Consider the following 15,983-nt stretch of genomic DNA (forward strand, 5'->3'; position numbering starts at 1 on the left):
CTAGCACATCTCCTCTCTTCTTGCTGGTTTCTCCTCCAACCTCTTCCTGCAGGAATGAAGAGAATAGATGCAGGAGGCAAAGATAGCCTTCGGTTACTGGTCACTTAAAATGTCCATGGCAAGAAGAGCCCCAGGCTTGCAGATCTTTGGTTTTATCTAGTTCTAGATGCTGCTGATGACTTCTGCTGACATAGTGGACTTGAGTAGGTGAATAGATTTGCCTTGGGGCAATGCTCAGATCCAGCACCCTACTCACCAAAGACAACTGAAAGAGGCACAGCTAAGCCTCCATGCCTTATGGGCTCATCTACCTCTTGCCTTCCTCCAATCTTCTGCTGAAATGACAAGGACCATTTTTTGTCAAGGTCTTTTTTGTCAAGGATGCCTCATGGCAGCCCATCTCAAAAAGAACAGCGGGATTTCAGTTTATATTGGTGACTGAGTAACAACACAGAAGCATCAATGTTATTGAACGAAGAATTTATTGCTTCCATGTCCTAAGAGAAGGAGGTACGCCATTCCATGCTGGGCCTCATGGGGAAATACCAGGGTTTGACCAGGAGGCAGAAGCAGGAGTAAGGGAAAGCCTGGAAAAGAAACTTCACTTGTATTTCTGTGGGAAAGATAAAGCAGAAGAGGGTGAGCAACTTAGGACTGGGTGGATGCTTAGTCATCTGCTGCTTGGCCTTGGGTTGACAAAAAGTAGGGGATGAACTCAACTTGGTGTGTGCATTAGAGAAAAGAGGTGTTTGGGCAATTGGGGTTTGGAATTGGTTGGTTTGCATAGGAAAGGTATGTTCCCATGTGCTCTCTTTCTAAGAATTGGCTAGCCTTGGAAGGGGCAGTCTTTCCCTGGCCAGCAAGATTTTTAAGATGTCAAAACATCACAAAAGACAAAAAAATTTTAAAAACCAACAACAACATGATTAATAGTCCTTCATCCTGTGGTCCTTTTGCACACTTATAGCCAGCCTCTCCAAATCTCTAGACCAGAAAGGGCACAGTCTCTACCTCCAGGTACATCTACAGTTGAGAAGACCATCAGATTCCTTCCCAAACTCCTACCCATCCATTCCCCTCTCAGGAAGCAGCCCTAAGGGGAGTGAGTACCTTGGGGGTTCTGTGCTCCAAGTGGGCTCCAGTCAGGGACACAGAGCCTTCCAGAGGCTGTCTCCTCTTTTTGAAGTCACCCTCATTATTTCTGTAGGATTGAACGGCAAGTTTCTACTTCTCATCCCTTGAAGAGAAACAAAAGGAAATCATCACCCAATGCTATAGACCCCCTCCTTCCCCAAATTGCTATGTCGAGGCCTTAGTCCATAATGTGACTCTATTTGGGAATGAGACCTATAAGTGGGTAATTAAACTCAGTGAAGTCCTAAGGATGGGAACTTGATGTGATAAGATTAGTGTCCTTCTGAGAAGAGACTCCAGAGAGCTCGCCCTCTCCTTCCTTTCTTACCCAGTCCACAAAGAGAGAGTCCACGGGAGGATGTGACAAGGCTGCATTTGTCACCCGCTGGTATCACCGTTGAGAATGAGAATCCCACTTCACAGCCAGGAATATTTAAAACATAATAACTCCCTGTGAAAGGGAGGGATTCATTAGCCACATGGAATCTGCTTACGAGTGAATTCTGACTGGCCCTGAACACCAAGCTGTGTGTTATATGGCAACTGTTGGGGGGAAATGGCAGCTCCATTGAACCTAGAGCCTTCCTTTTTCTGATTTTAATCCCACTGTCTGGTCGCCCTGTTTCTTCCCCCCAGCACATGCTGCCTGGAAACGACAGTTGCTGCAGAGAGTGACAAGGGGTCCTCCATAGGCCACAGCTTCCCGAATCAAGAACAGGTGCAGTCACACCCCCTCCGCAAACAAAGATATTTTGTTTGAATGGGCACAACGTGGAATAATGGGATGTATTAATAGCTAAATAGTGTCTTTATTAACAGTAGAACAGCTGGCAGTTCTCTATGACAGCGCTCATTCCAATCCATTTTATCCAATTGCAGAACTATAAGCACGCTCCACCAGGGGACCACACGCAAGCAATCAGCCATTCAACAGCTCTCTAATTGCTTCACAGTTGGAAGTGTGTTCTCCTCAGCCACTGTTATTCTTTCAGGAGGAATTGTTGGTGCACTAGCCTATCTAGAATCAAGTGCTGCTGATGCAGATAAGCTGCTTGAAGAAACTTCCTTTGTTTTATGAGGCCAGGCTAGCCCGCCCTCCACGGATGGAGGCACTCCCTGGGCCTGGCTGATCAGAAATCCCGGGTGCCAGGAGGGAGGCTGCTGCGGGTCTCAGCATCTCTGTTATCTCCTAGCAAAGCGATGCCCCTAAAGAGGGAAAAATAAACTCCCAACTCATAAAGATCCTGTTAGGCCCTGCTTGAGAACCTTTCTTCGGGGCATCCTACTGAGCAGAAGAATAGATTCAGTGAGTCAGTACAGATGTCTAAAGGCCTGCTGCTGTGCTCCCAGGGTCTGAGGGCCTGGGAGGTATCGGTGTCAGGCTGTAATCAGGTTCCACAGGTAAGAGGGAGGAGGGACGGGACAGGATGGCAGGGGGGCGAAAATCACAACCTATGAGGCAAATTTAGAACAAGGCCCCGGACCATCCCCTAATTCATTCCCTGAGCGTCTTTATCAAGGAAGGATGGGGTGAAATATGGCTTTAGAGCGTGGGCAATGTCAAATAAAGGAGGCTGCGTTCCTTCCTTATTCTTTTCAACTACTGTTTAATTTTCTCCATGTGTTTGTTTTATTTGCAGTTTACCCAGCCTAAGAAAATATTGTTTGCAGAGCATTGTATTTCTGCCTTTTTACAGGGTAATTCCTGTTTGGTGAGTTTTCAAAGTATCCTTTGGGGAGAATATTAAAAAGCTCTTGGCTGTATTTAGCCCAGACAAATACAGGCAGATATGAAATTATAAAATCTTCCTGATTTGCAGGGCTTTCTTTGTTCTCTGTGATCATTTGGGGATTAAATGACTCAGAGGAATAAGAGTTATTGTTTAGCATTTGCCAATCAGGCCACTGATCCATCTCGGGCTCACCCAAGTTATTGTTGGGACTTCTTGTCTTGTCCTCATTTGCATATAGCTCCAGAAAATAAAATGATAGGTTACTCCAATTTATCTACCTCCAATTTTTTTCATTTCCCCCACATGGCTTTCGAGCTTTATATATATATATATATATTTTTTTTTTCATCCCTACTGACGGTAATTTCTGAATAAAGAAACACATCTTTGGCCATGACAATAGATTCAGATGAAATGGAAATCATTGTCAGGAACAAAATAGACCCTGGAGAGCTCAGGACAGTGGAAATCACCCATTCACAAAGAAAGTCGCCCGAGTTTTCATGAAAGGCAACCGAATGCAGGAGACCAAGCAACAGACTCCAAAAGGAGGCAAAAGGTCATGTCTTTTATGGGAGCTCTTTCATGTCGCTTCCACGATGGGTTAAGGTTTCAGAGCAATCTAAATTCCCCACAAGAATTCTTAAATTCTCAGCCCTCCTGCCAAGAAAGTGAAGATGCATATGCATCTGTTTGGAAATCTCCCAAATGCATGTGCAGATTGGGCCAAGCCGCCTTCCCTGCCAAACACAGCGAGCCAGTCCCAGCCTCATGCAGAGGACTTCATTTTCAGGGCGAAGGCACCTGCAGACAATGCCAGGAAGGCAGGAGGGGGAGGCGAGGGTATTTTTGGCGACAGGATGCCAGGGTCTGCTTAGAGTGGAATAAACAAATCAGATTCCTCCCTAGTTAATGTGGTTATTTAAAGGGACACACTGAAACATGTCCATTTTTTTTTTAAACTAGTATCTGCCTGGAAGACTGGATTTATCTCCCCCCCGCCTTCACTCTAACCCCTACCCCCACCACACACCCACACCTAACTCAACATTACTGTCTTGCTGTTCGATTGAGTTCAACATCAGGAAAAGATGGTATCCCTGGCCTTTAGGATTCAGGGCTTCTTGACTATTTAAATCACAATCTACCATTTCTTGGGACATGTAGAAAAGTTCAAAGAAATCTCCATATTTACCTCTGCTTAGACAGCTATTTTCAAGGGAATATCTGACTGGGAGTATCTGAACATGCCTGTGTGTGTTCCAGGGCAAGTTACTTCTTGTAGATAATTATGGCCACCATCTTTGCCCTCATGCCTTAGCTGGGTAATATTTTCATCTCAAAGTATGTCATATAGGAGTAGGAAAAAAATTGTGTTTTGACATCTTTTTAACCTTTTCCAAGTTGGACTTCCACAGTAGTCTTATGAGATAGGGTAGTTATTATTCTTACAATAATCTACATATGGAGGTACTAATGGTTCAAAGGATACATCCATAGTCAGTGGTACCAGATGCTTCCCCACTAAGCTGGCTGGTGCCTTCATCAGAGCATTCATTAATTTTTAGTAGAAGCAATAGTTCAAGAGAGGCATTGAGTAAAATTGCATTGCTCCTGGAGTGTCAAAAGCCATGTGTCTCATCAGGATTTCCTGAGAGATCTTTGTCATCTTGGTAATTTCTTTCTTTTCTCTCAGTCCACCTGTGCACCCAGTCAGAGCCTATCTAAGTTTTAGATCTTTTCTTCACAGATTTCTGGTGTTCTTATCCAGCGTTACTTCTAAGGCCCATTCTGTGAGACTGTGTCCTAGTTTGTTCACCTGTGGTCCTAGTTTCCTTTTCCATATGAGTGATACTGACAACTTGAAAATGGTAAATCCTCTGATACCGTTCTAATTCTCATTGCCAACTGCATGATGTTCTTGCCAATGCTGGCATAGCCATTTCCTGCTTTGGCTATGAGAAGGAATAGAAGGCGCCATCTGGGAAGAGTGACCGCCCTTCCCCTTGTGCCAGACTTGCCAGGGAGCTGCTGACCGTGTGTGCCTGAGGACTGGCTCCCCTCTCCTTGTGGCACCAAGCATGGCCACCAGCCCATAACCTGCTGGTTCAGCTGGAGGTCCTGTTCCCGTGGGCAGCAGGAAGGAAGAGGGGACAGGTGTCCTGACTATAGTGAGTCTAAAGTATGAGCTTATTCTTTGACTAATGTCTTCGTCATTCTTTTAAACTCTGTGTGGATTTGGTTTGGTTTTGGACTGTGGGGCCTGAGAGTATGACCTAGTAACTTTCTCCTGCTTTGATTAAGTGACTCCAAAGCTAATGTTTACGTTGTCTGGGGTGAAACATGCCAAGATTACCTCAGGGCCTGCTGAAGCAGCGTCACATGTACCATTAGATTTATTCAGCTTCTGAATTTTTTTTTTTATTGAGGTACCATTGACATATTAACATCATATTAGTTTTAGGTATACCACATGATCTGATATTTGCATAAACTGCAAAATGGTCACCATAATAAGTCTAGTTAACATCCATCACCATACATAGTTGCAAAAAACCATCATTTCTTGTGATGAGGACTTTTAAGATCTACTTTCTTAAGCAATTTTCAAATATGCAGTGCAGTATTATTCCCTGTAGTCATCCTGTTGTGTATTATATTCCCACAACATTGATTTTATAACTGGAAGTTTATACCTTTTGACCCCCTTCACCCATATCACCAACCTCCCGTATTCCACACCTCTGGTAACCACTAGTATATTCTCTGTATCTATGAGTTTAGGTTTTCCTGAAAGTGTATTTTTAATAATGAGAGATGAATTGGCTGAATAAATTATAGTACCTTTATTCGCTGGAATACCAAGAGCCTGCTGGAAAGGATGATGTAGCACTCTATTTATTGACCTGGAAAGATACTAGTGACACAATAACATGTATAAAATTATTCCACTTATGTAAAATTATAGCTATTTATATCCATATATATTTATTTGTGTAGACATATATCTAGAAGGCTATTTATAAATTAGGTCTGGTCATCTCTGGGTGGTAGATTTTGATATGACTAAAAATGTTTTCCTGTTGTAACTAAGGTGACAGATATATATTAACTCCCCTTACTGTGGTAATAATTTTGCAATATGTATGCATATCAAATATTACACCGTATACCTTAAAATTACACGGTGGCTTATGTCAATCATATCTCAATACGTTAGAAAATCTTTATTTCCCTAATAGTTTGTGTGTGTGTGTGTGTGTGTGTGTGTGTGTATGATTTAAAATTTCTCAGAGTGAGACAATCTCATATTTAGTAGTAGAAGAAGGTAAAGCTAACTTCATTTTGAAAGATGTCTTGGTTTTTTCATTGAGCAGCTTTTGCAGTTCCACTCTCTTAAGCAGTATCAGAAAGCATTTACAAAGTATGTATTTGTGACTGAGGCATTTTTAGACATCAAAGAGTCATTTACATGAACCTTAACCCTACCCTTCCAAAGGAAAATAAAGGGGACCATGGAAGGCACTGAAGAGCAAATAAAAATGAAACTTGCATATTCAACAAACAGGGATAGTAAGTGTTGCTCTAATCCCTATTGCCTATTTCATTGGAAAGTCTGTGAAGGTACCAGTCAGAATCAATTTCCATATACATGATCTGGGTATGAAATTTTGAGTGGCTTAGATACAAATGCCATTGGGATCTTAGAATTCCAAAGGTAGGCAAGACCTGTAGGTCATTTAATTCAACTGCCCACCTAATACATGATTCCCTTCCTGCATGTAGTGCTTATATTTATGAGAAGGGAGCAAGGTTCTGATAATTTACAGTCTGCCAGAGCTCTCAAGAGAAAAGAACAGGCTTTTTAATCTCTCTGAGAATATGTTCAAAAAGCACTTAATGGCGTTTGCTGGTGCTTCTCAGGTGAATTCTTATAGCGTATAGTCTGGAGCACTTGGGGGCAGGGGATGATGGTGGGAAGCAGGGAGGAGCGAGTCTTTGCAAGTTCTTAGGGCATCGTTGGAGAAGTATGACGTGAGTCTTAGATAAATAATGGCGATCAGCATTATTTCTTGGTGAATAATAATACATAAAGAATACGTGCACAGTTAGGGAAGAAGGAAAATCCAGGCAGGAGAGGAATCAAAGTATTTATGGAATGAGGCAGGACATATGGAGGGAAACATTGACTCTAGAAGTTAGAATGAGAGGGAGCAGAAGATGATGGAATAAAGGTAACATTCACGAGAGAAGAAAAACTCAAATGACTTTTGAAAGGCCAACACTGGGATGTCTAAACAGCAGTACACTGATTTTCTGTGACAGGAAAATCTCAGGATCGGCAAATCCAAAAGTGTCTTATTGTCCATATTCATACAATGCATTCACTAAGCACCTAGGCAGCAAAATCTTTTTCAGCTTGTCCAGAGATTTGCCTAAAAGGAAAAAACAGAACAAAAATAGGGATCTTTACTGGTGGCTCCTATATGATGTGTGGATAGAAATCAGAGGCCCATGAACTTGAATGGGAAAACAAAACAAAACAAAACAAAAAAAAACCAACCCAAACACCTTTGTTTTGCCTAATCTGTAACTAAAGTTGATGTTTCTTTCAATTATGAGTGTAGGCAAAACCTCACACTCACACTAACAAGTATGACAGGCACCTGTGACTTTGTCACCAATGAGACTCACCGAGACTTCTGTATCATACTACAGTTTCTGCAGGATTATTGTGAATGCTGCTTACTTACCTCAGAATGATGGTAGGTATCGACCCTCTGCCCAATTCTGTTATTTCATGGGTTAATAAAAGAGCACATACATTGCTATATCACAAGTGTGTTTGTTTAAACATTGTGATAAGTACTTTTAAAGATAATTAAAACATATTAATATAAAATATCATTACATTGATAACTATATTCCCAGAAGAAACAGATGTATAGAAATGACCCTCAGGACACCTGCTCTGGGTCAGGGATGATGTGATTGTGATTCAAGTTGACAGACGCTCACATCACTATGCACATTTTGTGTGTTCCCTTTTTTCAGTAGGTCTAATGATCCCAAACCCAGTTGAAATCAGGAAAGCTTAAGCAGGGAGGTACAAATATCCCATTTGCTTGAAGCAATTGTATTTTGCCCACATTGTCTGCACCATCCCGTGCATATAATGCTCCAGTGACAATCCCATCCAAATGGACAGACGGCAATGAAAGGGGGAAGAAATAAGGAAACTCCCATAGTTGTGGTGTCTGCGTGTTTCCAACAAAGGACGCACCTACCGAGCTCTGCCTCTTTGAGGCAGCCAGAGTGTGGAGCTTATAGCAGATGGTTCTGCTACGTCAAGCCCACAGCTGTGTGTTTCTGGCACAGGAACAATGTTTGAATTCCGTACAGAAATTTTGTGAGATATGTTTCTTGTTGCCTTTTCATGAATTTTATTTGGTAATTTTTTTTAAACCATAAAGAGTCTGGAGACCATATTGAGAAAATGCTGGCAAGAGAAAGCTATTCGTTAGCTAGCCAGATTTATTTAGAGAGGATCAATCACATAGAATTCCTGGAAGAGAGGTGGCCCGTTGGCATCAACTGTACATCCCGACCAAGTCAGAGGCTGTGCTGTAGCCACTGTTCTGCTCTCTTACTATTAAATTCTTGACCAAGTCAGGGAGGAGTGAGCATTTCTGTGGGCAACAAATAGAAGGCTAGGACTCCTCAGTATCTAGAAAACTCATTTATTCCCTGAGTTTGTCCAACACATAGCATTTCAAATTGAGGAGGCAAGACGTAGATGACATTCACAAATTTTGGAGCAAAAAAGGTGCAGTGTTGCCGGTTTTATAGAAATGGTGCCAGGTCACATCTGGGTCTACGATGAAGAATGTCTGCTGTCTTATTCTAGAACTACATGGGATAAAATTATTGGAGGCTTTCTATGTTCACCGTACCCCATCTCCCTCCAGGAAAGCTTTAACCTTGCACATGGGGTGTGTGTGTGTGTATGCATGTGTGCATGCCCAGACCCCAGTTCCATTTTGGCTGGGAATTCCTGATTTATTCCAAGATAATCCAGCAAGTCCAGGTAAACCCAGACCTAGGACATGGGCGTCTCTAATTCCGACCACATGTCTAATTCAGCAGGACCCACTGATGTATTTAAAGAATCCTGAACTAGCCACTTTGTTTCAAGCAGAGATATGAATGCCAGGTGGGTTGTAAAACATTTTCTGTTTTTAAAGAAAATGCATACTCTCCCTCTGGAAGTCCTGTCATTTCCTCTGGTTCCCTAATCCTCAACTTGGTGTCTGAAATAAATTTTGGATCATTTCCACTATGTTGTTGAAAGGCAAGGCACTAGGGACTGCTACTGTTATCAGAGACTGGGTCCAGGGCCATCGAGGGCACTATTCACTGGTGAACCTGGTGGTCTGCAGCTGGCACCAGCACTCACTCTGGGCTGTCTTAGGAGCTGTTCCTCTGACAGACAGGACTCTGCAACCAGGGTCAGCGCTTTGGCAGCTGCTTGCAGGGGCAGATTCTTCTGCCTCACATTTGATGGATAGACCAGAAGAATCTGGCAGTGAGATCCATATCAATGGTTTTGGCCAGCTTTCCTTTTCATGATTTTCTTGCCTTTCCATTCCGTGTGAGATTGAATTTGAAGTTGGTCCCATTCTATAGCCTATGGCAGTGGGCAAATGAGATGAAACCGTGCAGAGCCATTGCTGCATACAGCTCGCACGCCAAAGCAGATTTCTGAAAAACAGAAATGACAAGGGTGGTTGGGCCTGACTTGTTTGTTATAAGAGCTGAGCTTCCACTGAGGAGTTCTTCAGGGAGGCTGCGAGGAGGAGGAGGAGGAAGAGGAGGTGCTGGAGTTTTAGCAATCTTCGCTTAACTGGCTTTCCTGGAGAAAAAAATGAAAGTGTGCTTTCAGCTGGGTTTGTGGTGTTGCTTTGTCAGTAATCAAGAGGCTCTTTGGACTCAGCATCGGTAAAGAAAGCCAGAATAACCAGGGATGGCAACAACAAGATGATGCCATCTCTAAAGAACAGAAGCCCTCCCCCACCATACCCATCCTGGCCCCATCCTACCCACCTTCCACCACCAGGCAGGCAACTTTGGGAGCAGAGGACATCTCATTGATAATGTAATTTGCCATAAAATTGCCTCGTCCTTCTGATAATCTTACATTGCTGCTATTTCTTTTGCAATATTTTCTTCCAGTCTGTGGCTTGTGTCCTAATTTTCTTGACAGTGTCTTGCTCAGAGCGCATGTTTTGAATTGTAATCAAATTCAGCTAAGGGGTTCCTTATTTCATGGATTGTATTTTTCGTGTCATATCTCACAAGTCATCCCCATTCCCAACATCATCTGGGCTTTTGCCTATGTTAGGTTCCAGAAATTTAACAATTTTGTGTTTTACATTTGGGTCAATGATCCATTTTGAGTTAATTTTTTGTGATGAGTGTAAGGGTTATGTCTAGAGCCATTTTGTGGGGGGGGGGCATGTGGCTGTCCAGTTGTTCCATCACCATCTATTTGAAAAGATTATCTTTGCCTGTGCTCCCATATCAAACATCAGTTAACTGTATTCACTTGGGGTCTATTTCTGGGTTTTCTTTTCTCTTCTACTGATCATTTTGTCTATTCTTTTGTCAGTACCACACTATCTTGATTGATATAACTTTATAGGAAGTCTTGAAATTGGATAGTGTCAGTCCTCCAACTTTGTTCTTTTCTTTTATTATTTTATTGGCTATTCTGGGTCTTTTGCCTTTCTGTGTAAACTTCAGAATCAGTTTGTCAATATCCACAAAAAACTTGCTAGGAATACTCTTGCTATTTCTTTAATGTGGAGTTTCTCAGAGTGACTTATCCTGGAGAAGTTTTGATAAATTCTAATTCCAACCAATCAACAGCTCCACCTTCAAGAATTCTCCTGTCATTAGGCTAGGGAGTGAGGGAGAGAATCCAGTGGGATTCTAATATATCACCAGGGTTGGAAACTATGCGCTCATTTTCATTACAGTAACAACTGTAATGCCAGTACATTCTCTTAAAATTTCTTTGTAAATTCTTGGCTTAGATAGAATGTTCTCAGGAACATGCCTTCTGCCTCTTCCGGCATGGCTGTGCACTTTCTAGATGTTCCTCATTTCCTGTGGCTTGCACTGTGCAGGGAGAAGCTTGACCTACCTCAGACAAAGTTGCATACGAGGACAATTTTTTCTTCTGATGCAAATTCTACAGCCTCCCCCATTCCCTTTAGTGACAGTTTTTAAAGGAAAAAAAAATCTTTCTAAAAAGACTATGATCATGATCTTATTTTAGATTTGAATCAGTGATCAGATATAAAATCATGGTGATACCCGCTCTCAGAACTCGCTAATGTCTACATTTTCTCCACCCAACCCTGCCAACCTTCTTATCTTTCATTTTCATTTTCTCTTTTTTCCTTGTCCTTTTCTTGTCCATCATTCTATCCTTTGTCTTTAAGGATCACTTACCTGCTATCATCCTGTCCCTTGCATTTTTTCATCTTCTCACCCTCCCTTAACCTTTGTTTCTTGGTCTAGGGTTCCTGTTCTCAGAAAGGGTTCAAGAAGGCAGTTTATCTTGTTCATTAACTCTGGCTGGGGGAGGAGGAGCAGATTTGCATGAATAAAACTGAGTAATCAGAGGTTGATTTAATCAAAGAAAGAGCCCATGTGTGGAGCATGAACGTACTTCAGATGTGACCTGACCTTATTCGGCTACTCTAAGGCTTTACTTTCCTCATCTGTAAAAAAGGGACCTGGTGGCATGTGCCTCTTTAGGTTGTATGTGTCCATTAAATGAGTATATGTTTAGCTCTCTACTGGTCAGGCAGTTAACTGTTCAGTAATTGTTACATATGAGTATCATTGCTACTCCTAAGGTTAGTGAGTAACCCTTCTGATGGGAGAGGGAAATGATTGCTTGAACAAACGATAAGAACAATTCATAATTTATGCCTGTATTGTTTTGATGGCAATGTTATTCACTTATGTAAGCTAACATTTCCTTTCCTGACACCTAATTTGCTTATAAATGTCTGTATTCACATCCTAGGTGAGTTTCCAAGTGAATAATTTTTTTAGAGTAAAGCTACTCCTATTCCTATGGGTCTGCCATGGAATTAAGTGGTTGAAATTTGTTAATCTGCATGTGACTAGTCTCTGTATCATATATCCTATATCATCTCCTAGAACTCTGCTTTCCCCTTTTGTGGCACCTTCTCATCTGCTGACAGCCACCAACATTCAACTACCTTGAATCTTTAGATCCCATAATAAATGAAGGGGATGTGAGCTGAAAGTAGTGATACCCTCCTTTCTTACTCATTCTTACCCAAGAGAAGGACTCAGAAGTCACATGGTCATAAGAAGTTTGGAGTAATATGGCCAGATGAGGGCTGCAAGGATATGTCTCCTTTCCTCTAAAACCATATATGTTCACAGGAAGACTTTTATGGGGAACCCCTTCTTTGCCTATGGGACTAGCTCAAGTGAGATATGGGTAATCATTTCATCTATGATACAAGTAAGGGACCAGTCATTCTAGCCCAGGACAGGGGGATTTCTTGGAATATGGGAATTTCATTGTGAAAATAAGGACAGTCCTGGGCCAACTGGGTGGCTGGTCATCCTAGAAATAAGAACTACACATTGGATAGGATTATTTAACTATGAACAAAATATTTCCATGTTGATTGATATATAAAAGTGAAATAATAGATTCTGAGATATAAAAAAACTTTCTAATTTGCACTGGGGCCTATGCCTGACCTCCTTCAAACCCTGCTCTACTTTCCATCTCCATAAACATAATAAGTCCTCAGCTTAAGAAGTGAAACTCCCTTCTCTATATTGAAGGATGTTGTGTTAGTTATCTATCACTGTGTAACAGATGACCCACAAAAACAACATAATCATTAGTAATCTTCTGGTTTCCATTGGGTTGGGAATTCAGACAGGTCACAGCAGGGATGCCTTCTATCTGCTCCAACTTGTGAGGGCTGAAATCACCTGAGAGCTGAAAGGTGGAAGAGCTAAGACCTGAAAGCCTTCTTCCAGGATGGTTCAATTCCATGACCTCTCCATTAGGCTGCCTTCCATTGGGTTGTGGTGTCCTTACAACATGGCAGCCAACTTCCTGTGAGAGCTGGTAATCCAAGAGAGAACATGGCAGGAATGGAAGTGCCTTTTAGGAGCTGGCCTTGGAATTCCCATGTCATCTCTTCCACTGTGTTCTATTCATTGGAATTGAGTCCCTGGTGCATTCCACAGCCAAGGGGAGAAGTGAGTTCTACTTTTTTTTTTTTTTAAGAGTTTATTTATTTATTCATGAGAGACGAGAGAGAGAGAGAGAGAGAGAGAGAGAGAGAGAGAGAGGCAGAGACACAGGCAGAGGGAGAAGCAGGTTCCATGCAGGGAGCCTGACGTGAGACTGAATTCCAGGTCTCCAGGATCATGCACTGGGCCAAAGGCGGTGCTAAACCGCTGAGCCACCCAGGCTGCCCGCGTTCTACTTTTTAAAGGTAGGAATATCACACAATTTGTGGGCATATTTGAACACCTAAGATGTTATGAACAGATTCCTCTGAGTGTAGAGCACCGGTGGTGGTATGATGATGCAAATCTTCCTCAAATGCTGGTTTCATTCTAAAAGTAATAGTAATACAGTAGCTTACAATAACAGAGTACTTATCTTCCAGATACCTCATGGGCATTCTCTTGCTTATAATGCACACCACACTAATGCACTGGTTTTATTATTATTCCTGTTCAGCAGATGAAATGGAGGCCTACTCAAGCCTACATACAGAGTGGTTAAATAATTTCCCCTAGGTCACACAGTAAGGGCTAGGGCTGGGGTTCAAACACAGGTAAGCCAGCTCCAGAACGCTTTGGCTATGTGTGATCACATTACAGTGATTTTTTTCCCTCTGAAATCTAAGAAGACAAGTTTTATGATTTTATCAGATTATTTTATGACTCTCTCTAGTGGTCTGTGTAAAAATCCTATCCACCTCAGTGAGTTCACAGTTTCTGTTTAATCTTATGTCAGACAACTTTGGCCATCATAAGAAATTATATTTTGGAAGGGAGAGTCAGGGGGTTGTTTGCAAGCTATTGAAAACCTTGTGGGTGTGGTGAGGACTGCCCAGTCCACCACAGGTGGCCATTTTGAGATCAGAAGGAAGTAATGAATGAAAGCAGTATGAAATCCATGAAAGTCTCTTGAGTTAATACATGCTTCCTCACATAAGGTGGCATCTCTGTGTCCTGTTCTGTTTTTGTTTCTGTCTCACAACCTGAAGCAAAACAAAATGACATTAAGATAATTTGGAGAGTCATTATTAATTTGGATTCAGCTCATGAAGACTCTTGGGGTTTTCTCCATTGAGTGTTTTTCTTGAGTAGTTTTTTTTTTTATTCCCACCTGCTCCCCAGTGCTCTATGAACTTGCCAGCTTAATGTTAGTGAGACTGGCAAAGTCCAAAGGTGCTTATTGTTTATTAGCTGGTGAACTCCCACTGAATGGCTTGCTGCCACCCTCACCAAGGCATGTTAATGCATGCACTTGACTTCGGCTGGAAGCTTTGATGGCTGATGAGGTTTAGTACAGCCATCCAAAACTTAAAGATGGACTTGAGCTTAAGGAAATTAATTAGGTGCAAAAGAGAATGACAGCTTAGAGGAGGAAACAGCAAAACAAACCAACCATGCAACTGGTCTATTTTATTTAGTTAACTGACACCAGACTTACTACATTCCAACAACTATTCTAAGCACCTTTGAAATATTAACTCGTTTATCCTCGTAACAACCTTTGAGCTCACAACCCCTTTATGGGTCTCATTTTAGAGATGAAAATTTGCTCCGAAGCCCAGAGCTGTTGAGTCAGTTGTCCAAGGTCACAGGACTCATGTGGACCAGAGCTGGATTCCCGTCTGGGGATTTTCACTCCTGAGAGTCCTGCTGAAATGTGGCCTTGTGCAGTTTTGCCTCAGACACAGGGCTACTCCAGAAGGATCGCATCACGGCTGATCTCAGAATAAAAGCCTATTTCTCATCTGAATGCCCTGGTAGGCATTTCCCATAGAGAGAAAGGGGGGGGGGGCGCGGAGAGGGCGGGGGGGGGGGAGTGGGGGGGTATGGGATGCTCTGCAGCCAACCAAATGTCAGTAGCTAAAAACTCTAGCTCCAATCGATATATACTGCAGCGTGCTGTCTGATATTTCCCAGATGTGTGGATATAATATTAGAAGAGCATTTAATGTAATAGTCCTTTTGGCATTTAAATATGGGTGACAGGAACTCTTTAAGGCTGCCTAAACAGAGCACACAGGTGTTAGGAAAAACAGCTGTTAATAAAGGCCAGGTCTCTTCCAACAGAGAGAGAAATGGTGCAATAAAAGGGTTATAACCTTATGTTTTTAGGCTTATGACCTTTGTTTCATTAGGTGAACCTTTAACTGTGATAAACATCCACTTAAATGAATATCATTTCCTTACAATTACAGAAGGGTCATACATAATACACTAAGTCCCCTTGGCAGCCTACGTGTTAGTCATGCATATTTCATGAGCACTTTTATTCCCCAAGTCACTTTCAAGCAATGCTCAATCCCATGGCTTTGGTGCCTAGGAGATAAAGGTCTTGTCCGTAAAGAGATCTCAGAGCAATTATTGTAGCTCTGCACTTTATCAAGGAGAGCAGCCGAATGACCTGCTTGCAACATCTGACCGGCACCATTATCAATTTTCTTAATATACGTGATTCCTCTTATTTATCACTGGATATGAGAAACATGTTCCTTGGTTTTATTTGCCTGATTTGAATTGTTTGAATGATGCTGAATGATATAAGGCCATTGGCTCTAAAGAGAACACTCATAGCCATCTAATGAATGTAAAAAAAAAAAAAAAAAGTCGTGTCCTCGTGCCTACAACATGCTCAGTACTTGTGGGGCAGCAAAAAATAGATCACGGTCCACGGAGCATGGTCAGGCAATCTAAGTGAGTCGACATCTGTTTGTGCAATGTGATGTTTTTCCCAGCTGCATCAGCTGGTGGGAAATA

Source organism: Nyctereutes procyonoides, unplaced genomic scaffold (assembly GCF_905146905.1).
Source record: "Nyctereutes procyonoides isolate TBG_1078 unplaced genomic scaffold, NYPRO_anot_genome, whole genome shotgun sequence".
In the NCBI taxonomy this organism is placed as follows: domain Eukaryota; kingdom Metazoa; phylum Chordata; class Mammalia; order Carnivora; family Canidae; genus Nyctereutes; species Nyctereutes procyonoides.